Source organism: Trachymyrmex cornetzi, unplaced genomic scaffold (assembly GCF_001594075.2).
Source record: "Trachymyrmex cornetzi isolate Tcor2-1 unplaced genomic scaffold, Tcor1.1 scaffold205, whole genome shotgun sequence".
Classification (NCBI taxonomy): Eukaryota; Metazoa; Arthropoda; class Insecta; order Hymenoptera; family Formicidae; genus Trachymyrmex; species Trachymyrmex cornetzi.
Window position 1 is genome coordinate 1062181 of NW_017296691.1, and position 13243 is coordinate 1075423.

General features: G+C 28.4%; 1 protein-coding gene across 1 annotated transcript in view; it reads left to right on the plus strand.

Annotated features, from left to right (window-relative positions):
- Positions 1 to 5015: 5015 nt before the first annotated feature.
- The window catches only part of LOC108759792 (puratrophin-1), a 341347-nt gene continuing 333119 nt past the window's right edge, over positions 5016 to 13243 (plus strand). Inside the window, exon 1 of the mRNA XM_018505420.1 lies at positions 5016 to 5059. The gene's annotated coding sequence lies outside the window, so the exon portion shown is untranslated. The remainder of the gene's footprint in view (positions 5060 to 13243) is intronic.

Below are 13243 nucleotides of genomic sequence, written 5' to 3' on the forward strand. Positions count from 1 at the left end.
GTCTCAATTTTTATTATTCCTCTTAATGATTCATATTTAAATAATGGTTGATTTTGAATATTTTATATGTTCTTTATATAAAGACACATGCAAATTTCCTTAATATCGTGAAACATTTGTGCTGAATACAGCTTTGGCTAAAAATATTAAACATCTTGTTAATCATAATTTAATTTTCGGTTAATAAATTAATTTAAGACACTATTGTTACTGCAAATTAATTATCTGTGTTTCAGAAATTCATTAAACTTACGTATGATTCCGACCATGGCTCGATAAAATAACGTACGAATTATTTAAAATAAAAAACATAAAATGAGTTTCAGAAACTTAATTAAAAAATACAAAATCGTAGAAATTGGTAAAAAGCAGATACGACTTGTTTAAAATAAAAAATATAAAATAGTTTCCGAAAATTTATATAAAATATTAAATAAGAAAAATAAATTAGAAGTAATTATTTAAAATAACTGAATACTATAAATAACTCTTTTAATTTTTTTATTTAAAATTTTTACGTATATTTTGACATCTCTCTCTCTCTCTCTCTCTCTTTAGAAAGTATTTGTAAAGTTGTATATTTATAACAAATTGTATATAAATTGTTATAACTAAATATATTTGACAAAATGAGAAAAGTCGCTCTCTTTTGTACAAAAATGTAAAACTCTGAAACACAAAAATATTTAAAGGAAAAATATGTTTCAATATCTTAAAGTTGACATTCAAAACCACAAAAGAAAAAATCGTTCAAGTGCTACCGACTGTCCAAAAAATTCAATTATTTAGTAACCCGAAGAATATGTTTTTTTAATAAGCATGAATGGCTATAAATTGAAGGTACATTGCATTTACGTTTTAAACAATGCATTTTATTATTGCAATAAAACATAATCTTCGGGTTACTGAATAATTAAATTTTTTAGACAGTCGACACTTGAACGATATTTTCTTTTATGATTTTGAATGTCAACTTTAAGATATTGAAACATATCTTTCCTTTAAACATTTTTGTTTCAGAGTTTTACATTTTTGTATAAAAAAGTACATTTTTCTCATTTTGTCAACTACATTTAATTATAACAATTTATATATATTTTGTTATAAATATACAACTTTACAAATACTTTCTAAAGATGTCCAAATATACGTAAAAATTTTAAATAAAAAAATTAAAAGAATTATTTATAGTTTTCATTATTTTAAATAACTACACTTCTGACTTACTTCTTTAATATTTTATATAAATTTCCAGAAACTATTTTTATATTTTTTATTTTAAATAATTCGTACGTTATTTTATCGAGCCATGTTCGGCATCATACGTAAGTTTCATGAATTTCTGAAACACAGATAATTTGCAGTAACAGTAGTGTCTTAAATTAATTTATTAACTGAAAAATTAAATAATGATTAACAAGATATTTAATACTTTTAGCCAAAGCTGTATTTAGCACAAATTGTTTCACGATATTAAGGAAATTTGCATGTAAAGAACATATATAGAATATTTTATCAACCTTCATTTAAGTACGAATCATTAAAAAGAATAAATGAAAATTGAGACATAATGGAATATTAAAAATACCTCACGCGAATAATTACTAATTAAGTTTAAAAGAATCATGCAAGTAATATAGGATTGTGTCCGAGATGCCAATAAGCAAAACGTGAAATGTACGGCGATATCCGTTTGTCAAAATCATGTAAAATACGAATGAACGAATAAACCGTGAATATATTTTATACGCAATAATTTGGTATAAAAACGGCGCCCGCGGAACAGCTAGGGGACGGATCGCGCGACGAAAAGCGTGGGGGAGCGGGCCGCGCGGCGTCGTAGTCGATTACGTCATCACATCGGCATTCGCTAAGCGAGACGGATGTGTGGCACGCGTCGTTCCGGTTGTCGCGCATTGATCTACGAAAATTAGATATTCACGAGCACGAATTGATGATTTATAATTACGTAAGGATGCCCAAATATTAATGTTGCTGGAAATTAAGATGTGTACTAAGATATCTCCTCGGATATCTCTTTCTTTTTATCTCACTCTTTATATCTCTTTCTTTATTTTATATCTCAATCTTTGTTACTTTATATCTCAATCTTTGTTATTTTTTTTGATGATTTACATTCAAATGAAGATTAATAATGAGTTATACATTCTTGAAATAAAGATAAATGCAAACATTTTTTAATTATCAAATAATTTGGGTTGAATATAATAATGAGTATAAATAGAATTGATATTATACATTTACATATATATATATAAATTGGAGATATCTAAGTGCGGAATATTCATAAAATTTCGTATTATATCTAGCACTTTTTGCGATCATTATGTTTCAAAAAGAAATGTGAAGAGCGGCACGCGATACGGCTACTTGTCTGTAGGAACGGCTAACCCTCGTCGCCGATTTATTTGAAAATGAACGAACCGCAGCCGGTTCGTCGCGTCGCGCGTTTGTTTCGGGAGTGCCGTTCAAGTTATCGGACTCAAGTTATAGTCCGCGCGCGATTATAGTCCATTATTCGCAGGTGTTTGATGCGAGTGTCCTGTGCGAGAGGATGCAATTATATTCTGAGAGGAGGTGGAGGTCTTGGAGAGACATCGGGCACTGGTGGAGCAACTTTGCGGTATATATTATTTTTTATTTGTGTAAAATTAATCTTTTTTCGCTTGTTTTTAAATCATTTTATTTGACAATGATTAAAAAATGATTATTTTTTAATCGTTGTTAAATAAAATGATTCAAATAATTCTATGTGCTCTCTATCAAATAATTCTATAAAATAAATCTATAAAATAATTCTATAAAATAATTGTATATTCTGTAAAGTAATTATATACGTATTCTCTAAAATAATATTATATATTTTTTTTAAAGATCTTAGCAAAAATAAATTTGTATAAAATTTTTAAGTAATTTTTAAATAACTCTTCTTTTATCTAATTTAGATAAAACGACAGTTATTTAAAATTTAGATAAAATAATTATATATGTTTTTTAAAATAATAATTATATATATTCTAAAACGAAAATAAGAAAGAGTATACGGCCATATACGCAAATTATTATTCGCACAAGTCATATATTTAAAATAAAATTACATGTAAATGTTTTGGTCAAGTCGTGACTATCATCAGCACGATCAAGAGAATGCAAATTTCGAAAAATATAATTTTGCACATTAGGATATCACAGTACAAAATTTCAAAAATTAATCCTGTCTTCATAATCTTTTTTACAGTGAAATTAAGAATTTATTCTTGATAACTTGTATGTTAAAACACGGAATTACCAGATTCCGTGTTTTCACAACTATTAATATAATACAATAATGCGATGCTAATTTGTTAGAAGAATCTTAGCGCAGATGGAAAAATATTATATAAGATGGTAAGACTATTCTGTACGAAATTTCGTGTAATCACAGTGACCCATGTTTTAACAAGTTATCAAGAATATTATTTTCACTGTAAAAGGGATTATGAAGACAGGATTAATTTTTGGAATTTTGTACTGCGACATCCTACTGTACTAAATTATATTTTTTAACATTTGCATTCTCTTAATTGTACTGACAATGGTCACGGCTTGACCGAAACGTTTACATGTAATTTTATTTTAAATGTATGACTTGTACAAATAATAACTTGCGTATGTGGATGTATGCTCTTTCTTATTTTTTTTTATGTTGTCGAGCTACCTCTAATAACTCTTTGTTTAAATTTTATTTATATATATTGTCTAAAGAAGGTTTTAGTAAAAATTAATTTGTATGAAATTTTTAAGTAATGTTAACAATACTTTAAAATTATGTACAAATTTATTTTTGCTAAGATCTTCTTTAGAGAATATATATAGAGAGGAAATTCGCCAATACGGACATAGATCGCCTAAAGCGACACCCTCTTATTTCTCAGAAACTAATTATTGCAGTTTATTAATACTAATAAAATCATGATCTGTTTAGCTAATTAAAGAAGTACAAACTCATAATTCGTATATTTGTGGCTTATTTCTATATCAAATCAATTAAAAACGAATTCTACTATTGTGTGAAAATAAAATTTTTACGATTTTCTTTTCTAAATTGCGCAGTTTAAGTAAGAGTGACTATATTATTGATAATATTACGTTATTCTAAATGCTTGTAGTTTTCTAAATCAGTTTTATTTATATTATTTTTTCTCTTAGTTTTTTCGTAATATAATTTTAAATATAAAATTGGGATGCAGTGTAAACCGCCACACCTGTCTGTAAAACAGATCATGAACTAACTTAATCTTTATAATGTTACTTTATAATGTCAAATAGTTTTATTGGAGCTGAAAACAATCGTCCATATATGTATAGAATAACTCTTGAAAAACTATCGCGTTACATATTTGCATTTTGCAAAACAGCATATAGTAAATATGCATATAATTCAATAAAAATATTTTGTAACGAAGTGAAAAGATTCTAGAATATCTTATATACATTCACTTGTAGGTACTCTATGCCGATAATTCCTGTAAAAGAAAAAAAATAGGAATACATAACACTATTGCCTACTGTGTCAGTTTTAGAGCCCATTTTGTCAGACGCTTACCTTTATGAAAAAAATTAATTATTGCTAAATTGCGAACAATAATTTATAAAAACTGCTTATATTATCTGATGGAAGACACTTTTTAGTTTGTGCTTATGTTTTTAAAGTTTTATTTTACCTTTTATTTAAGAAATATTATCTAAAAACAAAGTGATATATCGATATCGGTGACTTTCCACTAATTATTTTAGAAAAAATATATAATTATTTTAGAAAATATATAATTGTTTTATATTTAAAATTAAATAATGGATACAAAGTTCGACGCTTACAAAAATTATATTTTCAAAATTGCATGATTATTTTTCAGCAAACTACATGCGTTCATAAAGCAATTATTTTTTAAAGTAATAATTATTTCTTTACTCTGTTTTAATTCGGATTTTAATTTATTTGTTACAGAATCATCGTAGCGACGTTGCAGATGTAACTCCGCCGTTGCGCATCAGGTTGGTTAGTGATGTATTAATATTTTTATTGAGGTAACGGATTTGTGGTATTTTCATTAATATACTATATATCTAGATGCATGTACGCATCCATTTAATAAAAATATATGGATAAATGTATGTATAGCGTTCCATACATCCGTTGCCTTAAAATAGATATGTTATAACAGATTAGTATAAATTTAATCCTGAATACCTCTTCATTATGAAATTTATTGTGCATGCACTTTTAAATCTGTAATATCACGTTACATTTAGTTTGAGTTATTTTTAATCATTTCTGTATAAGTGGCTTCTGCTATTACTCACGATATCTCGTTAATTTAAGTAAAACTATTCAATTCATGAAAACTATTAAGGGCTCAAATTTTGTTTACTAATTGTCAATTCATAGATCAACGTGAACACTTTGATTCTGATTATAACTCAAGCTCAATAATATGAAAATAATGACAAAAATAGGTTCATTTGATGTGGTCGTTTCTTTAATGTTTTTTAAATATATTTTACATTCAAATATTTCATCTTGACACACTTGGAAGTAAAGACAAAAGATAATAAAATATTCGTATTTTTGAAATATATGTACATACAATGCAAGAAATTAAAAAATATAAAGAATATATATAAAAAGAGTATATAATTAGAGTAAATAAAATTGTTGTCTATACATAATATAGAAAAGTGTTTGTTACAATGTACTAAGTATTTGTTGTTTTATTATTTTATAATTTTATCTGTTCTATTTTCAAATATTAATTCAGGATTAAATTTTATATAAGAGTTGGTGCAGAAAAGTAATATACATACATACACATGTATGTATAATACATATTGTTTTCTAGAAAATTCCTTCTATTGTTAAATAAATATTAGTATTATATTATCATAATTATCAAAGTAACCGGACTTTATGTGATTTAGTACTCAATATGGTTTACTCGTTGTTTGTGGATAATTATAGTCAATTCAACAGATAGTATTAATACGTCGTACTGTTCATACACAGGAAAAAATGTTTGGTTGAATTAACTAGAATTCTGATAGAAAATGAACGATCCAGAATTCTAGTTAAACCTACTAAAATTTATGGTTAAATCTATTAAAATTCTAGTTGAAATAATCAACATTTAGTACATTTAATCAGAAATCTAGTAGACTTAACCAAAATTCTAGATCGCTCATTCCAGTTAATTCAACCAAACTTTTTTTTCGTGTATAACTCGATTGCATCAGTTTATACATAGTTCATTCTGTTATTGCCAGTAAAGTATAATATAGAACATCGTGATCGTGAGGTAATATATTTCATAGATAAGTATTATAATTACTTTCTATAATTGCTAAAAAGTGGTTATTAGTTTACGTAGCTCATTTCGTTATAGTTTTTTATATTATACTTTATAACATTGCATTTAGTAAATTTAATTGTTAGTAAACAAACTGACATTACTTGTCGTTGTTTTAACGTCATTTTAACGTTAAAATGACAATAAATAACAGCTTATTTGCTAGGTTTATATTTTCGTCATAACGTTTTGTTTATAATTAAGGAGTCAATTTTCATATGTTCTAAAAATGACGTGTGGTGTTCAATTTTTGGAACGCGTTCATGCATTTTTGGTATCAAGTAAAAAATAATATACCTTTATGTTGACGATTATTTTCAATTATTGTTTATCTAAATAATGTGCATTACTATTAGTAGACATTCGCGATATTCGCAATATCAGAAAACATGATCGTCGTTTTGTTTTTCGCTCGATACTTTTTTGGCCGAACAATTATCGCAAAATACGCGCTGTCAATCAATATAAGCGATCTATATTCAGCGATAGGTATAAGATATCGCAACAAGAGTGATACAAAGTATAAGCTGCGATTACCACATACTTGATCGATTCATAACGATTCTATACTCCTGCGGAGGATTCGTCTTGTGTCTACATTATCCACAATTGTCCACCGCGCTCTGCAAATAAAGCAGGAACATAATATAGCGAAACGACCGCGTCTCCTGCGCAACGATGTCAACTCTCGCTTGCAATATGCCACTCAGTATTGTGTGGAAAAGCGATAGCCAGAAAAAAGCGCGCCGGGCACCGATTGAGTTATGATTTCCGTGCCTGTATTCTAGAACTATCAATAACACTGAATACACTGCCGCTTGACGGGTTGCGCGATGTAGGATACTGCTGCCAAGCTATCCCTACTTATCTCCCTTTACGTATTGTGCCAGCTATGGATAACATATAGAGGGCAGCGAGTTGGCATCATTGTTCGCGCGCGTGGTTAATTTTGCGCGCCAACTTTGCGCGCCAAAAGCGGCGCGTGGCGCGCTACGCGTTTTACTTTTGAACATCGCCTTCGTGTATTTTCTATTTATCGAACGATAAATAGCTTATTTTTACGATAGTAATTATTATAAATTATAACGACGTAACAGACGTTTAATCCTTACCGTATCATCTACAATTTGGTGCCTCATCCATACCATCAAGGGTCACTTCAAATCTTTTCGTTTTTTCTCTCACCTCTTCAAAATAATTTTAAAAATCTCTAAAAATTCACCAACATACTTTCAACTTTCTAGAATAAATATTGACTCTTTATTTTGGAAAATAATAAAATGTAGTATAATTTATAATTACCGAAAGACTCAAAAAAACTTGCACGAACAGGAATCGCTCGGTCACTAGCTACCCATATTAATACGGTAAGGGTTAATATTGTAGGTAGTTACTTGCGATATTCGCATTACTCGAAAATATAGTCGATACTTTATTCGCACGATAGATTTTTGATCGCACAAATATTGCAAAACATGCATTTTAACATATCATCAATATACAAACGTTAAATCTATATTAGGCGATAGTTATAACATTGAAATATAGAGGATTGATGTATTTCGATTACCGTTTGATCGATTCGTGATATCACTCGTCTGGAGCCGATTCGTCTTGTGTTTTGCAAACGTAACAGGAACACAATTATAACATGACGATAGGATCTACAGTGCATTTTATTTCGCGCATGATATATCATTTTATCCCTTTTTGATATTTGATGAAACAACAAGGATAAAATAAAAATTCAGGACGACAATCGCTCACTGAACACTCAGTGAGCTCTCTCATCTGATTGGTCTATATTTTAGGATCTAACGAAATATACCAATCGAATGAAAGAGCTCACTAAGCGCCCAGTGAGTGGTTGTTGTTCTGAATACACATAATAGCTGCATTCAACAGATAAAGCAGCTTTGTAATTGTTGTAAAACTCTTGAATATGATTAGTTTATACATTTTAATCCAGTGAGGAACTAAGAGTAAGACCAATCATAGTAAAAAATTTTACAACAGTTGCAAAGCTAGTTTTCTGCTGAACGCAGCCATTGATACATCATGTTCATCATGTGAAACGGAACGCACTTTTCATCTTCCGTGCGAGCAACTTTAGGCGCTAACGACGCGGCGATGCTACCTGCTCTTTCACATCTATGCATTTTATATACACTTGTTTTATATGACCGATCGATTTTACTTATCAATTAAATAAGTATTTAAGTAATGTAAATTAATGTAATCTTAAAAATCTTATCTATGCAATCGGTCTTTAGTAATTGTTCTAGCAATTTAATCGAATTCTACTATATACTCAAATATCAAAAAATTGAAAAAAGATAGAGCTGGGAGACATGCATTAATAAAATAAAATGATGGTAATAAACAGTTACGCAAATAATGATTAATGTTTTGCCCGAGACAATTATAACAAATGCGGTCCATGGTTCTATCATGCTGCTGCCGCGATTATTGCGTAACACATTACGCAAAGCTGACACGTGAGATCGCGTCAGCTGTTGGAAACGTGCATTTCCTGAATATTATCCGAGAACAATGATCTCTTGTTAATTTTGATATAGAAAAGCTCTCTTTCAGCGCAGATGTACACATTAATTAATATAACGCACTACGTTTGTAGTAGTTGTAGTATACTTGTATATATGTCAGTCAATATGATCGAGCGAATATTTAAATGCATAGTGAATTTCAATACCAATAGCGAAATTTTTTTAATTCTGTGTACTTAATATGCTATTAATGCAGCTTTATAGATACTTAAATATACTAAAATATTTATATATTTTATATAGAAATTGAGATAAAAACATTCTCACAATATGATCTTTACATTGTAAAAGTTATCGTACATTTTTTAGACAAATTAAAACTATAACAAATATATATATATATTACTATTAATATCACTACAGAGACTTTTTATACAGTTATGAACTAATTTTTTACAAATTTTGATTTGATACAATAAAATTAGCAAATACTGTTATGTATATTGTAATAATTACAAGATACATGAAAATATAATTACTTCTTCATGCAGTTGTTTAAAAAAAGACCTGGATTTTACCTCCGTATCGTGGCAGTAATGTCTATTGTTTAGAAATCTATCATTATGGATGGAACATTAACGGGATATAGTTCTTTGTATTTTAATGACGCTATTATACTTGATTTTCTATTAAAATATCCTCTTAATTACTGATGTGTGAGGATACATATATACAAAACAGTTGCTTAATTGATAAAAAATATAAGTAATACGGTAAACTCACAGTTTTTCGAACACCCACAGTCGAAGAACAAATATATATTCAAAAACCGAAAATTAATTTTCTCAAAAATAATTTCTCAATATTTTATTTTAAGACACTTTCAAAATAAATACCAGTTTTTAAAAATAATTTATAGAAATATAAATAAATTTAATTATATCTAAAATTTTTATGTAGAATAATACTGATCTTTGATGGAGAGAAATAATAATTAATTTTTTATTTTTATGTAAATTTCTTACATTATGTCATTTATTCGTTGTCGTTTACTTTAATTTAATATTAACGTATAATTTATATTTTTGATATAATTAAAAATCAATAAATTTGCAGTTATTGTTAGCTATTTGTACTCTTCAAGCGTTTTATCATAATAAAATCAAGCAAAAATTCTTGTGTCGTTATTCGACCATTCAAGACTATAGCTGTCAATGTTTCATCATTTATTATCGTGAAATTCGAGATAGGGTAGCAAGTGTTTTTTTTCTTCGATCCTTATAAGAACCGAGCGACGCGACATGTCTCAGCTCAAGCGGAATGAATTCGCCTGTGTGGTGTATGGAGCATTATCGCACCCACGAGCAACGCCATAATCACGAGCGCAACGTTACGTCTTTATCGCCCAATATAGCTGTACACATATGTATACACATGTGTATGCATATGTGTGTAAGTAAAAAGCAAACACCAATTTGCGATAAGGGCGTGGCGTCGTTCAACAAGATTCACAAGGACAAAGACATTAAACTTTATCCCGTTGCACCATGATTTACATCCTTTGATACATTCGCGTCCACTTCGCCTACAGGTTCATAAAAAAGTTCAATAAAACCGGCGAAACGAAATCGAAAGTGTGACTCAAGTATAGGTCAGTGTGGATATTTTTCAACCTTCGAGAGAAAACGTAAAAAAAAAAAGATTTTATATATATATATTTTTTTTTTATTACAAAATTTATTTCAAGCAAAATGTTATAATTTAATAAACAATTTGGGCTCAAATGAATAAATCAATTATGTAAAAAAATGCCTGTAAATGAGCTAACACCGGAAGTACGTATGTAAAATGTTATAGTCAGCTATGTAATAATTTAAAAATGTCGTAATAATGTAAAAATAATAAATAATTAATAATTCATAACTGTAATGAAACAGAAATATTTTTCTAAATTTTCATAAGCTTGTAAACTATTTATTAATCTATCTTTTTTTTCAAGTTTAAACAGTAAAACTGTTATCTAGTAGATAGATACTTTTCGATATTTTTACAATTGTTATTACAATTTTCAACTAACATTCTTTATGTTGTTCCCGGGTTTATTCCACACGCGCTTTGTACTTATGTTATCATATGCGCGATCACAATTTTCCTAGAAATATAATGCATACATCAACGCGGAATAATTCATAAAGAGAAACCTATTACTTCTTCCTCTATTCTAAATATATATAAATATACATTGGTATTCTTAAAACTTCGAGATGAAAAAATGTCTTGTTCTATAACTCATCTTCGTCATCCATAAACAACGTAGTTTGTGCAATGCCGATGGCTACCTACACAATTTTAATGTATGTAAAACTACGATAAATATTCCACAGTTCAAAACATTTTTGTCTTTAAATTATACTAGCATTTACGTTACGGGAAATTTTAGTGGTATTCAAATTCTTAAAAATTCCTACAATACAACATGCTAATTAATTCAATGATGGTTAAAGAATACGGCATTCTCGCATAACACAATATCTATGCTTTTATAAAGGAAAATCTTTTTTAGGAAACATATTTTGTTGAATTTAATTTTTCAACGCGCTTCTATTTTTTGAATATCCGTTGACCGTTGGTTTTAATCTCCACTTTTTTAAATATAATTTCGTATTATGCTACTTAATATATTACGACAGTTATTAAAATAATCGATTAACGGCTTTCTTTTTGCAATAAGCCATCCAAGAAATAAACTCCAAAAAAATTTCGCGAAACATAAACAAATACATAATCGGTACGGAAAATTTTTCTTAATAAAATAAAAGCAAATAGATTATTTAATGCATCACAAGTTAATTATTAATAAATGGTTAATGTATTACAATACCGTTATTCAAATTACTTGATCTTTTATCCATATATACACTGAGAAAAAAATGCTGTTGATTTAATTAAAGTCTATATTATGGGCTGTCACTATCATAAGTGATTAATTCATGCGTGTATTTTATTGACATAAAGGCTTGATTATTGAAATAATAATTTATGCCTTTATGTCAATAAAAATACATATGAATTAATCACTTAAGTTAGTGACAGCCCGTAATATAGACTTTAATTGAATCAACAGCATTTTTTCTCAATGTATGTATACAGTTTAAAACTGTTCAGAAAGTTGCATCTCGATAGGCAATAGTAAAACTTAAGTCACGATATAAAATTTATTTTTATCCAAATACAATGTAAGATTTATTCTTATCCAAGTACCTAAATAAAAATAAACAGATGCAATTCCGTAATTAAATAATTTATGAGTCTAATATAAAATTTTCGTAAAAAAAGTTCTCCTACATGTGACCATGAACTGCAAATATAATGTCAGTAACCTTAGATTACTATAAACGTGACACTCATCTTGATCCTTCATTTATGAAGCCACAGATGTTACCGCGGATAATCGCGGCTCGTGGATGCGTAAAACTATGTAAAACTATCCGTGCTTCTCCGCGCATACAGTCCTTGGTAACGCGTAAGTGCGTTGGTAAACTGGTACGCGTGACTCTCCGGATGCAACCGCAGCTGTAAATTGCGGAAATGTTCTTTTTATGTCATTTATTTGACCCGAGTAAATTTCTAGTAAGCGTGACGAGTTTAAAAAAAACTAAAGTTTTATCTATGCTTACATTATAATTTTATACGTACGCTGAATGTGAACAATTGACTCTTTTTTGAATATATTTTCTCTTAATCTTGAATTTTATTTATATAAAGATAGTCTATTTAATCATAATATTAAGTATTGTATACAATTCATAAATAGCACATTATATTTTAAGATAAAATTTCACTTACAATTTTAAGCCATATATTTTGTAAATGTATTCATGCATTTTAATATATTTATTTCTATATGTGCTGTATTTTTTCAAATATTGCTTGTATTATTCCATAAGATTATACATAAATAGAATTCTATTCTGAATTCTGACACACAAATTATATTTACATTGGCTGCTTTCCTTTTAGGAGACACAAACCGACACAGTATAACACACTCAAACACAGTTTGCCACGCTTAAATGGAACGCAATATGTGCAGTGTGTGTATCGTGTGTACGAACTTTTAATACCTAACCTTAAAAGATTTGAATTTTGACCTTAACGGACATACGAGATCAGATTATTGCAAGGAGTGATGTGTATATTTTCGAGTAAAGGTACATACTTTGCATCAATTGATGGAGGTATTCCAAAAAAATATTTAACATCTTACAAGTTACAAACTTTTCAAAATTATTTTTAAACTTTATAGGTATTTATAAATATTGTATATCAAAA